Source organism: Thamnophis sirtalis, unplaced genomic scaffold, assembly GCF_051295495.1.
Source record: "Thamnophis sirtalis isolate CommonGarterSnake01/CBP01778 unplaced genomic scaffold, rThaSir2_p1.2 scaffold_8, whole genome shotgun sequence".
Classification (NCBI taxonomy): domain Eukaryota; kingdom Metazoa; phylum Chordata; class Lepidosauria; order Squamata; family Natricidae; genus Thamnophis; species Thamnophis sirtalis.
In genome coordinates this window covers 70,123,187-70,137,219 of record NW_028261388.1, presented here as the reverse complement: position 1 = coordinate 70,137,219, position 14,033 = coordinate 70,123,187, and the positions used below count along the sequence as shown (strand labels likewise).

Below are 14,033 nucleotides of genomic sequence, written 5' to 3'. Positions count from 1 at the left end.
AGCAGGCATTAAAACAACTGGAAGTGTTAGGCTATTTCCAGGCTAGTGATTTACAGCATCTTCTAACATCAGCTAGCATCCCACTGCTGATATCACAGTAATAAGGTCAGACTTTATATTGTCACAGTGATGACTGAATGATGCTAGAAGATGCTATAAATCATTAGTCTGGAATTGCCATAAATGTTGTAAAGCAGCATCCGATAGAACTACTGTAGTTGACTTTTTTATTGCTTTGATTACAAAATGAGTAAATAGCAAAGCCCAATTCATCCAGGGAAAGAAATACAATTTTTTCATGTTTAACAAAATTTGTAAGAAACATTAAAAAATCCTATATCTCTAATAATTAAGAGACAGACATTATTCTCCTTTTGCCTTTAGCTAGATCAGGTATTTGTCTCTTATAGCAATAATACTTAGACTTACCAAACTCAGAAGGATGGAAGGCTGAATCAAACTTGAGACAGTCAAGATTGAACTGCTGAAAGTTGGCAGAATTTACCTGTAATACTGCATTCTAACCACGGCGTCACCAGGGCTCAGTTATCTTTACATTTCTTTCCTTCTTATGGATAGTCAGTTTGTCAGGCCTGCAGTTATATACCTTTTAGGATCTTTGGCCTGCCACACTCTCTTTTATTTCACTCTGCTGTTTCATTAGTGTAGTAGTTGGGAGGGGGGAATAGAAAGGAGTAGAATTGTGGAATGTGCTGTTGTCATTCTTTTTTAGAAGCCCAAGGTCATCTTTTGTCTCCGCACCTCTGCATCTGACCGGAATTAGATCGGTGGAAATGCCAGCGTGGCTGAAGAAGATTGGACCATGTGATGAATTTATGGGTGTGGGGATAAGATCATGAACTTTCAACTGGGTGAAATCCCAGGAAGTTTTCAGATTTGGGATTTTCCACAGATGTGCCAACATGTCTGTCTTATTAAATTGGAACTTTGATGAAAGTTTTGCCTTGGACTCTGATTTAATTCTGCATGATATGTGGAATGCTGACACAGTTTTCAACCCAGGCATTGAATTCTCTTTGACTTTCTCATGGTTTATTCTCAGATGTACTTCTTGCAAAGTTCTCAGTTTTGTGATCCTCCAGTCTTCTAAGCTAGCACTCTCTGTCCCATAACACTCTCAGTAATTTTTTAATTTCTTTTCTTCTCTGCTACATTCCTGTTTCCTTCCCCTATCTGTCCCACCTAAACAGTAAAGACCTTCCCCTTCAAAAGTGTGACCACAAAGAGGCCTCTTTGTGGCCACACTTTTGAATTTGTAATATAAGTACCCTTTCTTAAATTGGTTCTTGTGAAAATTCGCTAAATGAACAGTTGTACCTGCGGGATTACTTGTATTGGATTTAGACATCATCAACAAGGTTGTATAATGTAACAGAGAAGTTTTCTATTTTGCTGGAACTGTAGTATTCGAGGCTGAACTCTCTCTCAAATTGGTGTGTGTGTGTCTGTGTTTGTCCCTGGTCACATGGCCAAACAATCTCCAATGATTTTGCAACTGGCGCACACTTTGTTTTTGCTTTTTGGTGCTGCATGGCAGATTATTTTTTTGCTGGCTTGAGGACTGGAGTGTTAGAATTTTTTCTGTAAGCATTTTAAAATATTCTTTTTTGTTATTCTATAATACTGTACTGTTTGTTTGTAAACACTTGGCAAAATCTTCTGCTTCTTTTTAAGTACGGTAGTTTGCAAACTATTGTGTTTGTAAGTACAATATTTTGCAAAGATAAAGTTTGTTTGCATTTACCTTGAAACTGCCTGTAGCAATGCTAGTCACATCTACACAAAGCATTCTACAACAGTGGTTCTCAACCTTCCCAATTCCACGACTCTTTAACACAGTTCCTCATGTTGTGGTGACCCCCAACCATAAAATTATTTTCGTTACTACTTCATAACTGTAATTTTGCTACTGTTATGAATTGTTAAGCCTGGTTCACTTAACAAAAGTGTTACTAACTTAACTTGCAGTGATTCACTTGACAGATGTGGCAAGAAAAATGGTAAAATGGGGCAAAACCCACAATAAACTTCTCACTTAGCAACATAAATGTTGGGCTCAAGTGTGGGCTGGTAAATCAAGGACGACCTGTATGTTAGGCTTGAACAAAAACAGCCCAAGAGGCAGAGGATCTCCATTTGTCCCTATTCCAGCAAGGCAACATTTGCTTCTTAAGGAAGGCAGAGAGATCCCCGCAGAGCCAAGGTGGCGCAGTGGTTAAATGCAGCACTGCAGGCTACTGCTAGATCAGCAGGTCAGTGGTTCAAATCTCACCGGCTCAGGGTTGACTCAGCCTTCCATCCTTCCGAGGTGGGTAAAATGAGGACCCAGATTGTTGGGGGCAATATGCTGACTCTCTGTAAACCGCTTAGAGAGGCCTGAAAGGCCTATGAAGCGGTATATAAGTCTACTGCTATTGCTATTGCTCTCACCAGCGGGGCAGCTCGGGTCTGCTGACTGTCACTCTTTCAAGGGCGCCAGAAGGCAGTGCCCAACCCCGGACTTCCTTTGCTGCTCCCAGGAAGCTGTGGGCTGGGCCATAAGGGCAAGGCACCTGCAGGGTCATCAGGGAGCGAAGCCGGCTGTCACTTGATGTGCTGCCCGACTCGTTCGCCTGCCTGGCTTTCCCGCCTCCTTACCAGGCCCAGGAAAACGGCTCAAAGAGCAGCTGAAGTACACCACTTCAATGCCCGCCGGGAAACCGCCACTAGCTTTCCTGCACCAAAGGACTCCCGCTTCTTCTCGCACTCCCTCCTCTTCTTCCAACCGGGCAAAGTGGACCTGCTTCTTCGCACTCACCACTGCCATATGTCTACTACATCCGAGGGCCGCCACTGCAGAGCTGGGGAGGTGACACATGACCGGAGCTGGCGGCATCTTGGCAGGCAAAAGGAGCACCTTAAGACTACACTTCACAGAAAGCATCGGAAACCAGCTATTTACAGTGCGGAGGCTGCTGCTGCAAAACGCCTCCCTTTTCACACTGAGGTTGGCAAATGCTCCCATTGGCTAACATCAAGTGAATTAATTCCTGTCTCCGGTTATTGACTCTAGGCCCTAGAGGTCTTAGGCGACCCCTGTGAAAGGGTCGTTTGACCCCCAAAGGGGTCGTGACCCACAGGTTGAGAACTGCTGTTCTACAGTGTTGTTTCCTTGCTTTTATTTTGGAAATTAGTTTATATTACTGTAGTTAGTTTGTAGAAGTACTACATCTTTTCGAATGTATGAAAAAGAGGGGAAGGGATACATAGACAGTTTTTAAAAAGTATGCTGCATTGCAGTATTTTTTGCAGTACTCTGGAGGCTTTTAAGAAGAGACTAGTTAGGCATTTATCAGAAATACTGTAGTATAAGTCTCTTGAGAGACCAGTGGGTTAGACTAAATGACCTCAAGTAATAGTAAGTCTGATCTTTGTTCATTGAATGACTCATTGGATTCAATGAATGTGTTTGATTTTTAAAAAAATAGTTAAACTGAGTCTGATTCATTTGAGGATTTTTTTTTATTTATGAGCCTAATGGGCAGGCTCCATTAGGGTCGTACCTTGAGAACTACCTATACTCCCTAAGTTATATAATAAATAATGTTAGCTATGTGGCCCATTTAAAAAAAATATTCCAACCCCTTGTTGGTTTTGTCCTTAAACACTTGGGCATTATGTATGTGCCTAACAGTTGGTGTATTTTACAAAAAGATCCTAGGTCCAGGATGGCAAACCTATGGCACATGTGATGGCCTCATCCATCTTGGGCTACCAGACCTAGCTGCGGGTTAGGGACTTCATGCGAGCTATGCCTGGGTGGCCCAAGTGGAGTCAGTCCAACACCTGGTTCCCGGGGAAGGGGGAACCACCACCCGGTCTCCCCACAGCAGGCAACCACCCTGGGTGGAGACTTCCAGCTGGCATAACTTGTATGGCTAGAACTCTGCAGACACCCTGCACAGAAGCCACCTGCTGCACACCTGGTTGAGCACCTGGGCCGTCATGGGGTCTGCCTTGGAGTTGTTGGTGACATCGGAGGTGGAAGTGGGAGGTAGAGGTCCTTAGTGTAGAGGACCAAGGAAACCGGAATCAATGGAAGGGAGGGGCAGTGGCTTAGCACGTAAGCATGGCCAAGCTGCTTGCCCGGGTCATATAGCAGGGAGTAGGAATAGATGGTCAGGAACTCTGTCCAGTGTGATGTGCATGGGGACAGAATGGGGTGGGTGGGACAGTCACCGGCCAGAAACCCAAGGAGAGTCTTATCGTCAGTGATCAGGGTGCCATCCGTAGAGGTATTTGTGAAAACTTTTAATCCCAGAAACTGCAGCTAGAGCCTACTTGTCAATCTGGCTGTAGTTTCTCTCTGTTGAGGAGAGAGTCCAGGAATAAAAGGTGATGGGGGCCTCTAAGCCATTTGGGAAGATGTGGCTGAGGACAGGCCCCACTCTGTAGGGGAAGGCACCACATGCTAATGTCGGCGGCAAATGGTCATTGTACTGGACAAGGACAGCTGCTGAGGTTAGCATGGATTTTACAGTCGCAAGTGCACGCGCTTCACGGCTGCCCCAGTGCCAGGCTGCCGATCAGTTGAGAAGCCAATGGAGCGGCTTGGCTAGTGATTCCTTGTGGAGAATAAAAGGGGTGTAGAAGTTCAAAAGGCCAAGGAATGCCTATACTTTGGTTTTGTTAGTGGATGCCTTGGGCATCAATGAGGAAGCCCAAGAATTCCACCTGGGAAATGCTGAAAAAGCATTTACTGCATTTCAATTTTAGACCCATGTCCCTAAAATGAAGTGTTTCAATGAGTTCCGATCAGCTGCCAGCAGCGATCAGAACATCATCGAAATATGGGACAACTCCTGGAAGGCCATGGTGCAACTGCTCCATAAGGCTCTGGAAGATCCTAGGGGCTACGGACACTCCAAATTGTAACCTGCGGCACAGGAAAGCTCCCCGATGGGTAACAATAGTCTGGCCTCGTCATCCACCGGGAGCTGCTGGTAGGCCTGGGCATATCTAGCTTCACGAAGATGCAGCCTTGCCCCAAAGAGTGGAGCAAGTCCTGCACCATGGGAACTGGGTATGGATTTGCCTGGAGGCCCTTCTTAATGGTCAACTTATAGTTGGCGCAGATCCTGATGGACCTGCCAGCCTTAATGAGGATGTCTCCCATTTAGAATGGTCGATGGGTTCCAGGATTCCCTGTGCCAGGAGCTTGTTGGGCTCAGCATCGACCTTGGGCCTTATGGCAAAGGGAACCCGGCGAGCCTTAAGTCTGATTGGGGCTACCTAGGGATCCAAATTGAGGGTGATAGAGGAGCCCTTATATTTACCTAGTTTGCCATCAAAGACGTCAGCAAACTCCTGGATGATGTCTTCTACAGAGATGGCAGCTGGGCAGGTGGAGTGAACGCCCGCTAGGGATAGGCCCAGTTTAGGGAACCAATCTAACCCTAGGAGGGCTGGGAGGGGTTTGGCCACTACGAGGATAGGCAGGCTGCCATGGGAATCAGAGTAATCAACCCAAATGTCAAGGGTTGTCAAGCTGCCCAGGGTTTGAATTTCATTCCCCTGGTAGTCCCTTACGTTAGTGGCAGCATTGGTCAGCTGGTCTTGAGAGATGGTTGGCATCAGGCTGGTGAGGGTGGTCCATGAGAGATTGACCTAGAGGAACCACAGGCAACCTCCATGCGGCATGGAGCCCCCTCAATGAGCAGCGAGAGGTGGATCTTTTTTCCATCAGCCGAGCGAGACGTTGAGTAGCTGACTGAAGCAGCAGGGTGGCTCTGGTTCCTGGAGATGGCAAAGCAGTCATCTCTAGGCAGTGTTGGATGGTGGGCAGGATGGGCAGCCAGGGGGCGGTAGTGAGTTAGGGCCAGCACCAGAAGGGTGGCTCAGCAAACATGAGCGAGGTGCCCCTTTTTGTTGCAGCACCGGCAGATTGTATTTTTAAACTGACAAGCGATGTGGGCATGGGCTCCTCGTGTGGAGGCAGCAAGTTTCTTGTTAGGCTGTGTCTTCAGGCGGTCGATCTAGTGATCCTCTTGATTTTCGAGAAGTGCCAGGTCATCAATTAGAAAAGTTCTGGGTGTCAGTGAGGTAAACTGCTGGCACTTTTGGATTTCAGCCATGGACTTTTCAGAGAGTTTGGCTGCTCTGGCTTCGTCCATGGCTGCTTGTAGAGTCAACTCAGAGAGGGCCAGCAGTCACCGCTTTAGGCGAATGTCCCGAACCCCACAAACGAACTGCTCCAATAGTGAGTCATCCAGATCTGGAAACTCACATTGGATGGCTGCTGTTCTCAGAACTGCAAGGAACTGGCTGACAGTCAGTCCATCTTTTTGACAGTGTAGAAATGGGCAATGCGGGAAGGAGTAGGAGCATAATGTTTACGGAGCTTGGTGATTAAGGTGTCCCACAATAAGGCGTGGGCTGGTGAAGGTGCGGCTAAAGCTCTGGCAGTGGTAAGCATTTTCAGACCACAAGAGCTGAGGAAAAAAATGCATTTTCTGTCCTCAGACAGTTTGTAGTAGTTGTTGGCAATCAGGAAGCATTCGAAGCGTTCCAAAAACCCATCCCGCGATTCTGAGGTAGAACCGAAGGGAGCAAAATGAGGAAGTGATGCCATACTGGAAGCCACAGGAGACTGATGAGGGAAAATAATTTTCCCCCTAGTCTAAGTTGTGAGGTCCTCATGATCCCACCTTTGTCGCCAGTATTGGAGACTGAGTTGAGAAAGAGGCGATAGACTCAATGAGGTAACCGGAACAACATTTATTAACACAGAATTGCAGAACAAGGTAACTCAACAACTTCAGCACCCACTCTGCTTGACAGCTATTTATACGGGAGCTGTCAAGCAGAGTGGCCAATAGAAATACAGTAAAAAGCGTGCTTCCAGCCAGGTGCGTCTTAATCAATAGATGCGAGCCTTTGGTTGCCGGGGTGTCATTCGTAAGTCGAGAACTTGCAGCCAGTCGTAAGTCAAGTTGAGGACTTAACAGCAACCAACCCTCTCTTTACGATCCTCATAGGTCTGTAAAGCAAAGGAAAGCTCATAAGCACAATCTTAGTTTCCAAACTCTTCACTTAACCGCTGAGTTCCTGATCCTAAATGTGATCCCTAAACAAGGACTACGCGTACTCCATTTTATAAGATATCATCCAAGCCTAATTTCTGCCTGGAATTCTTCCGTCCTTCGAGTTTTAGGGTTACATTTATTAACTAACTAGGTATCAACCACTAGATGGAAATTCTGGAAGTTGAAATCCACAAGTTGCCAAGTTTGAAGACATTGGTCTAGATCAGGGGTCAGCAAGCCGCAGCTCTGAAGCCACATGTGGCTCTTTTATCCTTCTGCTGTGGCTCCCTCTTGTGGATTCTTCACTCCCTCTGCTGTGCAGAGAAGTGGCTGGGACTGAGTCTTTGGCACCTCATCTCTTGCTGAGTCTTGCAGGCAATGGAAAGGAGGATGGGCCCACAGCAGCCAGCTTTGGTTTTAAACCTCGCACAGGGGACTTTTGGTGCCTGGAGGATGCTTTTCAATCGACGTCGCCAGTGGCACTGCTGCGCTGGAGGAGTAAAGAGGCTCAGGGCAGTGGGAAAAGGGGGATGGCCCTGCCAAACTTTGCATGCCCACCCAGGGGGTCAGGGTCAGAGAAAGCCAGAGCACCCTCACCAAAGATACTCACCCGCCAGCCGGTCAACCCACCTGCCCTTTGCTGTGCTTTGACTGAGCCTGGCTGCTCGCTTCAGGAGGGTCTCCCTGCTCATGCATACCCTCCCGGCTCCGCCACAGCTGGCCAGAAGGTTGCATGAGGAGGAGGAGGAGGAGGAAGAGGAGGAGGAGGAGGAGAAGGGTCATCTTCTTTCGCTTCCTCATGAACTGCTGCAGTTCATGCTCGCTCCACAGCCAGCCCTTGCACAGCACAGTGAAAGAGAGAGAGAGGAAAAATGACATACAAATACACACAGAGAAAGAGACAGTGGCACACAGAGAGAGACAGAGACACAGAAAGAAAAAAGTGAACAACACACTCAAGGCTGGGTGTAGCAAGAGGTGGCTGGGAGGGAAGGTGTGGCAAATAATTTAACAACCGGTTTTCTGCCCTAATGATCAGCTGGGTAGGCATGGCTGGGGGGCCATGTGACTGGGTGGGAGTGAGTGACATTGAGTTGGCCATATTCACCCAGTCACACCAGTTGTTAAATTATTGGCTCCTGGCAGTGGTGGGATTCAGCCAGTTCGTACCACTTCGGGAGAACTGGTTGTTAACTTTTTGAGCAGTTTGGTAAACTGATTGTTGGAAGAAATCATTAGGGCAGAGAAACAGTTGTTAAATTATTTGAATCCCACCACTGGCTCCCGGTGTTTTCTTTTCTGTGGGAAATGGTTCAAAATGGCACTTTAGATGTTTAAATTTGCAGACCCCTGGGCTAAACCTCTAGACCAAGAAGAGATTAATATCAGAAGAGGAAAAGAACCCATTTATCAATTTAAGTTGACAATTACAACCTGTACATTTAAGAATTATTTCTGCAACTCTAATGGAACATTGAGATTTGGTGGCAACTTTAGTAGGAATATTGAAGGACAAATTTGTGGACTTAAAAGTAATGGCAACTGCTGCTATTCCTGTGCAAGCAAAAGCTGGCAAATTACAATAATATTTTAAAAGATATATTACTTCAGCCACAATCTTTACTGGGAAAACCTTCTGATATAAAAAGCCTTTAAACTCTTGCTGACAGTTGAAGGAGAGGCATGATTTGGATTACATGATAACTTCAGAAACTTATATGAGGCACATTTGTATGTATGTATTTTAGAAGATTTGAAAGAACATCCAAATGACTCTGGGAGGCTTACATATTTAAAAAGAGAAAAAGGCGATTAAATGAGGAATTGTCTAAAATAGAAGATCAAGTAGTAATCAAACAGCCTATCATTTGACTTGGTTGTCTCACACAAAGGAACCAGCCAAATAGTACAAGAAGGCAGGATTTGTAATAAACAATACAATTTCCCTTTTAGTGATTTGGAATACTTTTGATTTCATTATCTTTTTTAAAGATATTACCAGTGGATGGAATGGATCAGTTTTATGAATACTTGAGTAAAGCTGTGCAAAAACTCAAGGCATCTATTTCCCCCTTAAATGCTGTACTGAACCCATCTGAGGGGGAAAAGGTGATGGGCATCCATAGGAGATGAATGATTCATGCCTGGTGAAATCATTAAACAAATGCCACAACTTACATCTTATGTTAGTTATCACAAGGCATGCATGACTGACTTGAACAGTGGGCCCTAAAGAGCCAATTTGATCTAGTGGTTAAGACACAGACTAGAAAGTGGGAGATAGTGAATTGAATTCCTGCCTTAGCCATGAAAGCCAACTGGATGGCTTTGGGCCAGTCACTCTCTCAGCCCAACCCCAACTCACAGGATTGTTGTCCTGGGTAAAATAGGAGGAGAAAGGAGTATTAGGCATGTTATATAAGTATAATATAAGGAAACTAGGTGAAAATTGCCAACAGCAATTTGGAAAGGAGGATTAGAAAAGTCTGTTATTAAATATTATGGATGTTTAGCTAGAATAGGACATAAGGATTCAGTGTTATTGGAGGATTTTAGAAATATTAAATGAAATGCCAGTATGTGGTTAGGTATTAAATTTCGGTATATTTTATGATGAAGGACGTTTAAATAATTATACTCAAATAAAAATGGAGGTATAAGGGTAACATGTATAAATGAGTTAAAATACTTGAGTTAAATATGAATTATGCTTGATGACTGTGGAAGAGATGCACGAAAACCTTTTGTAACCAACTGATACACTTTCTACAGTATGTAAAGAAGGAAGATTTTATGTGTTGTGTCTGTTTTGAAAATAATAAATAAATAAATTCTAAAAAAAATGTCAACACAATTGGTAATCTTCTATAGTTACCAGCTTATTTAGCTTGTGGCAACTGAAGCACTACTGAAACACATTGTTCAAGAAAAAAGGTGATATGATATGATATGAAGTAATCTATTCAAAATAGCATTGTTTATGGCATGAGTTAAGGCATGCATGCAGCTGACTTGTTATATTCATATGCTACAACATTTGGTGAACTTGTGAAACCTGTGAAACCCCCTTTTTTCAAACTTGGATTCTAGTTTTATATTCAAACTTCAGTAGAAAATGGATAGCTAAAGTTAAGGCACCAGGCTAGAAACCCAGAGACGATGAGGTCTAATCCTGCCTTAGGCTGGGTGTCCTTGGGCCAATCATTCCCTACTCGCTTACTTACTATCGGCTGCCATAGAAATGGGGAGGGTGGGGGCATGGTGTTTGGGATGGGAATAAATGGTACGGGAGCGATATGAGAAAGGGAGTTTTCTTATCACCATCTTCTGTGCATGCTGGTGACCGGTGTTTGGACTTGGTCAAGGTCAACCATACTGCATACCAACATGATGATGCCTTTGGAGATGCACCCCACATGACACCTAAGGGAGTTGCAGATTGGACACTGGGGTGGGGTCATTGGAGGGAGGGGGCTGGGTTATCATTTGATATGTAATTGTTTGCGCCTTTTTGGCTCAGATCTTTCTTTACTTTCGCTGCTATCTTTTTCATAACCAGTAAAAGTATTTTAATTCCACAAACAATGGAGTTAGGAGTTTTCTTTCTTGGTTATTGATGGAGGCATGCCTGACAATTATTGCTGTGGGGAAAATAAGGGGAGGAAGGAACATTAGGTATTTTTGCCATCTTGAGTTTTTTTATAAAATAAAGTTGGAATATAAATAAATTTAAAAACTAAAAGTTGCCTGTTTTGAATAGTTTTGAATTAATTAAATGTCTTTTTAAATATTGTTGTGACTTTATTATATATTTTTTAATATTGAATCTTTATACATATGTTGCTCTTTCTTGTATTCCTTTGGACATGTTAATAATTGATTGTTATGAATCAGATAATCTGAAAATTGACTGTCACAATATGCAAGGCATCAGATATCAGACTAAAAGACCTCCAAGGTCCCTGTCCATTCCAGCTCTATTCTGATTGATTGATATGGGGATAAAATTAAATGTAGTGAAGAAATAATGAAAAATTAACAGTATGAGTCAATTTCCAGAAATTTGCTAAGTGAATTATTTGTTAAGTAAGTAAGTGATCACGTGATGCTGGGACACTGCAACCATCATAAATATGAATCAGTAGTTAAGCATCCAAATTTTGATCACATGACCACATAGATGATACAATGGTTGCAAGTGTGAAAAACGGTCATGTCACTTTTTTCAATGCTCCTGTAACTTTGAATGTGTTGTGATGTGCCAGCAGAGCTGGCAGCAGAGTCTGCAGGCTTCAGCAGGGCTGGGGTAAGGCAACCCCCCCTTTTTTTTGCAAAAAACGGTCTGTTTTTTGTCCTTTCCCTCCTGCAAAAATTGGGACATTTTTGCCTTGTTCCAGCCCTGCTGAAACCTGCAGAATGCTGCTGGGGGATGAGGGAAGGCAAAAAAGCCTCTGTTTTTGCAAAAAAAACGGCCTGGTTTTTGCCTGTTTTTCACAAAAATGGGATGCGGGGCAGGGCTTCGGGAGGTCAAAAATGGCTGTATTCGGTGTATAAGACAACATTTCCACGCTCTTTTAGGGGGGAAATGTGCGTCTTATACTCCAAAAATGCGGTGGTTCATCTGGTCAGTTCAAGCTTTGAAAAGTTCTGTTTGACTCTGTGCTAAGTTTGACCTTGCTCTGCATTTGGCAATTAGGTCTCTGGCAGCATTCCAAGGGAGATAAGGTGGGTGTTTATCCACATTCCCCTGAAAGACTGTGGCAACTGGAGCAAACATCTGTCGGAATCTTCACAGACTGTTTGTGAAGCCTTGTGGACTGCGAATGACCATAATTCACAGCCGTATAAATAAAAGAGGGTTTTTGGGACTAAGATTGTGATTTATGCTTTCTCAGGAAACCTAGGTCAGAACAGAATGGTCACTGAATGAACTGTTGTAAATCACGAACTACATGTATTACCAAAACATTTGAATGCCCAGAAAGTATCAAAAGAAAATTCTAAGCATAATGTCAGGATTTTTAAAGTTAAAACATTAAAAAGAATCATTGTCTCTCATTGGTTCTAGGTATATTGTTCTTAGCGTTTTCACTGATTGGGATTTCAAATTGGTACACATTCTGAAATAGGCATAATTGAATCATTATTTAGCATTCCAGTATTATTGTTTTATTCTAGTTCACGCTTCTTTGGATTCTAACATAGTCATAGTCAGTAACAGGAAAGCCATGTTACTTTGGGGATACTTTCATCATTATTACTATTGTTGCTGATATTTAAGACTGAGAAGATCAACTAAATTCCCTAAGAATTCCCATGGAAGTAGGTGTGCATATGCTCTCACAATGTATCTTCTCCGTGCAGGAACAACAGTGAACAAAACCACTCCCTCCTTGTCAAATATCTGCAAATATTTGAATCAGATATGCTGGGGGGGAAGGGGGGGGAGAGACTATCCACTGAATAATGTTGGCCTTTCCCACTCGCCTAAAAAATACAGCCTGTTCCTCCATCTTGCCCCCTGTGCATGCTTGGCTTCTGCTTCTTCCTTCCCCGGGAAATTTCACATAATTTGTCTTTCTTTCACGTTTTAATACAATAAACTAAAACCATCCAGCTTGAGATCAATCCTCCTCTGATTCCCCACCCCCCTTCTCAGTATATATGTTTCATGCATGTTTCATAGATAGCTCGTTGTGTTGAGGAGAAGACTGCAGTGGCACGTATGTTTCTGGGTCTGAAAACACTGGTCAACCAAAAAAAAAGGTCATGCATGTAAGAGAAAATAACCAACCCAGTCAAAGCATTTTACTGAAGCTGTTGCTTTGTATGCATCCCATTTTCTTAAAGACGGCTTGCCTGTTTGGTAGGAATTTCCTAGTTTCCAGTTTCCAAGTGTCTGATTGGCTAGCAGGATCATCCATCTCTCAGATCCTTGAGGAAAATGTGAAATACTCCGAGAGGTTTGCTCCCTCTTGCACTAGGAGCTGCTGCCTCGATGGCTAGCTGCTTTATCTGCATATTCACCCAAAGCCTCGTGCATCAGTTTTCTCCCATTGCTCCGGTGAGCTCCGACGATCTCCGCCTTCTGGTTCAGGCTTCGCTCTCTCCTTCCCCTTCCCTTTTGTCCCCTCCTGCCTTTTCTGCAACCTGATTCCTGGCAATTTTTTTGACACCTGAAGGAAAAGCTTGGGAGGCGTGAAGCCTTGCAAGTAGTAATGTTAAGGGAGGGAGTAAAAAAGAAGAAAGTCTGGGAAGGCATGAGGTACAGGATGACTTATTACAAATAGCGTCTGCTGATTTTGCATGGATTGTGGAGCAAAAGGAACTGCGTTTGGGGGAAAAACGTTTTTGCTCTGGTAAGTGGAATCACAACCTGCTTGATTTGATCCTATATCTATCCACTCTCTGGCATATTGTTCTTGAATAGGTGCTTTATTAATCTTACACTCATCATGAATATATCTTGCATTTACTTACAACCACAGTTGCTAGGGTTTCATTTATCTCTAGTATTCCCTAATGAATGTATGTCTCAATAAGCATATTCTAAATATGTACCTATAGGTTGAGATGTAAATATTATTGTTTTAATGAAGCACCATCATGTTTGCATTTAATTGCTTTCATATGCCTTGACTCATTTAGACAAGCACCTTATTTTTATATATGAATTATTAGACTGGGAAATGAAAAATGAACTGTTCAAATAATTATGTACATATTTTGCCTTGTCCAGCCTCAAAGATCCAGACACGGAAAGCAATAAGTTTAATTGTGAGTTGATACTTATTTAAAACACACACATGGCTAGGTTACCATTCATTATGTACAGAAAAGGCATATGCAAAAAAAAACCTGATGTATTTGATGCTGTATTTTATATCATCACTTCATTTAAGCATCAGTTCTGCAGTGTAACATCCACCTTGTAGGGTTGTCATGGAG

General features: G+C 43.4%; 1 protein-coding gene across 1 annotated transcript in view; it reads left to right on the top strand.

The window, feature by feature from the left end:
- Window positions 1–13,011: 13,011 nt before the first annotated feature.
- PSD2 (pleckstrin and Sec7 domain containing 2) overlaps window positions 13,012–14,033 on the top strand; it is a 106,308-nt gene continuing 105,286 nt past the window's right edge. Inside the window, exon 1 of the mRNA XM_087721864.1 lies at window positions 13,012–13,444. The gene's annotated coding sequence lies outside the window, so the exon portion shown is untranslated. The remainder of the gene's footprint in view (window positions 13,445–14,033) is intronic.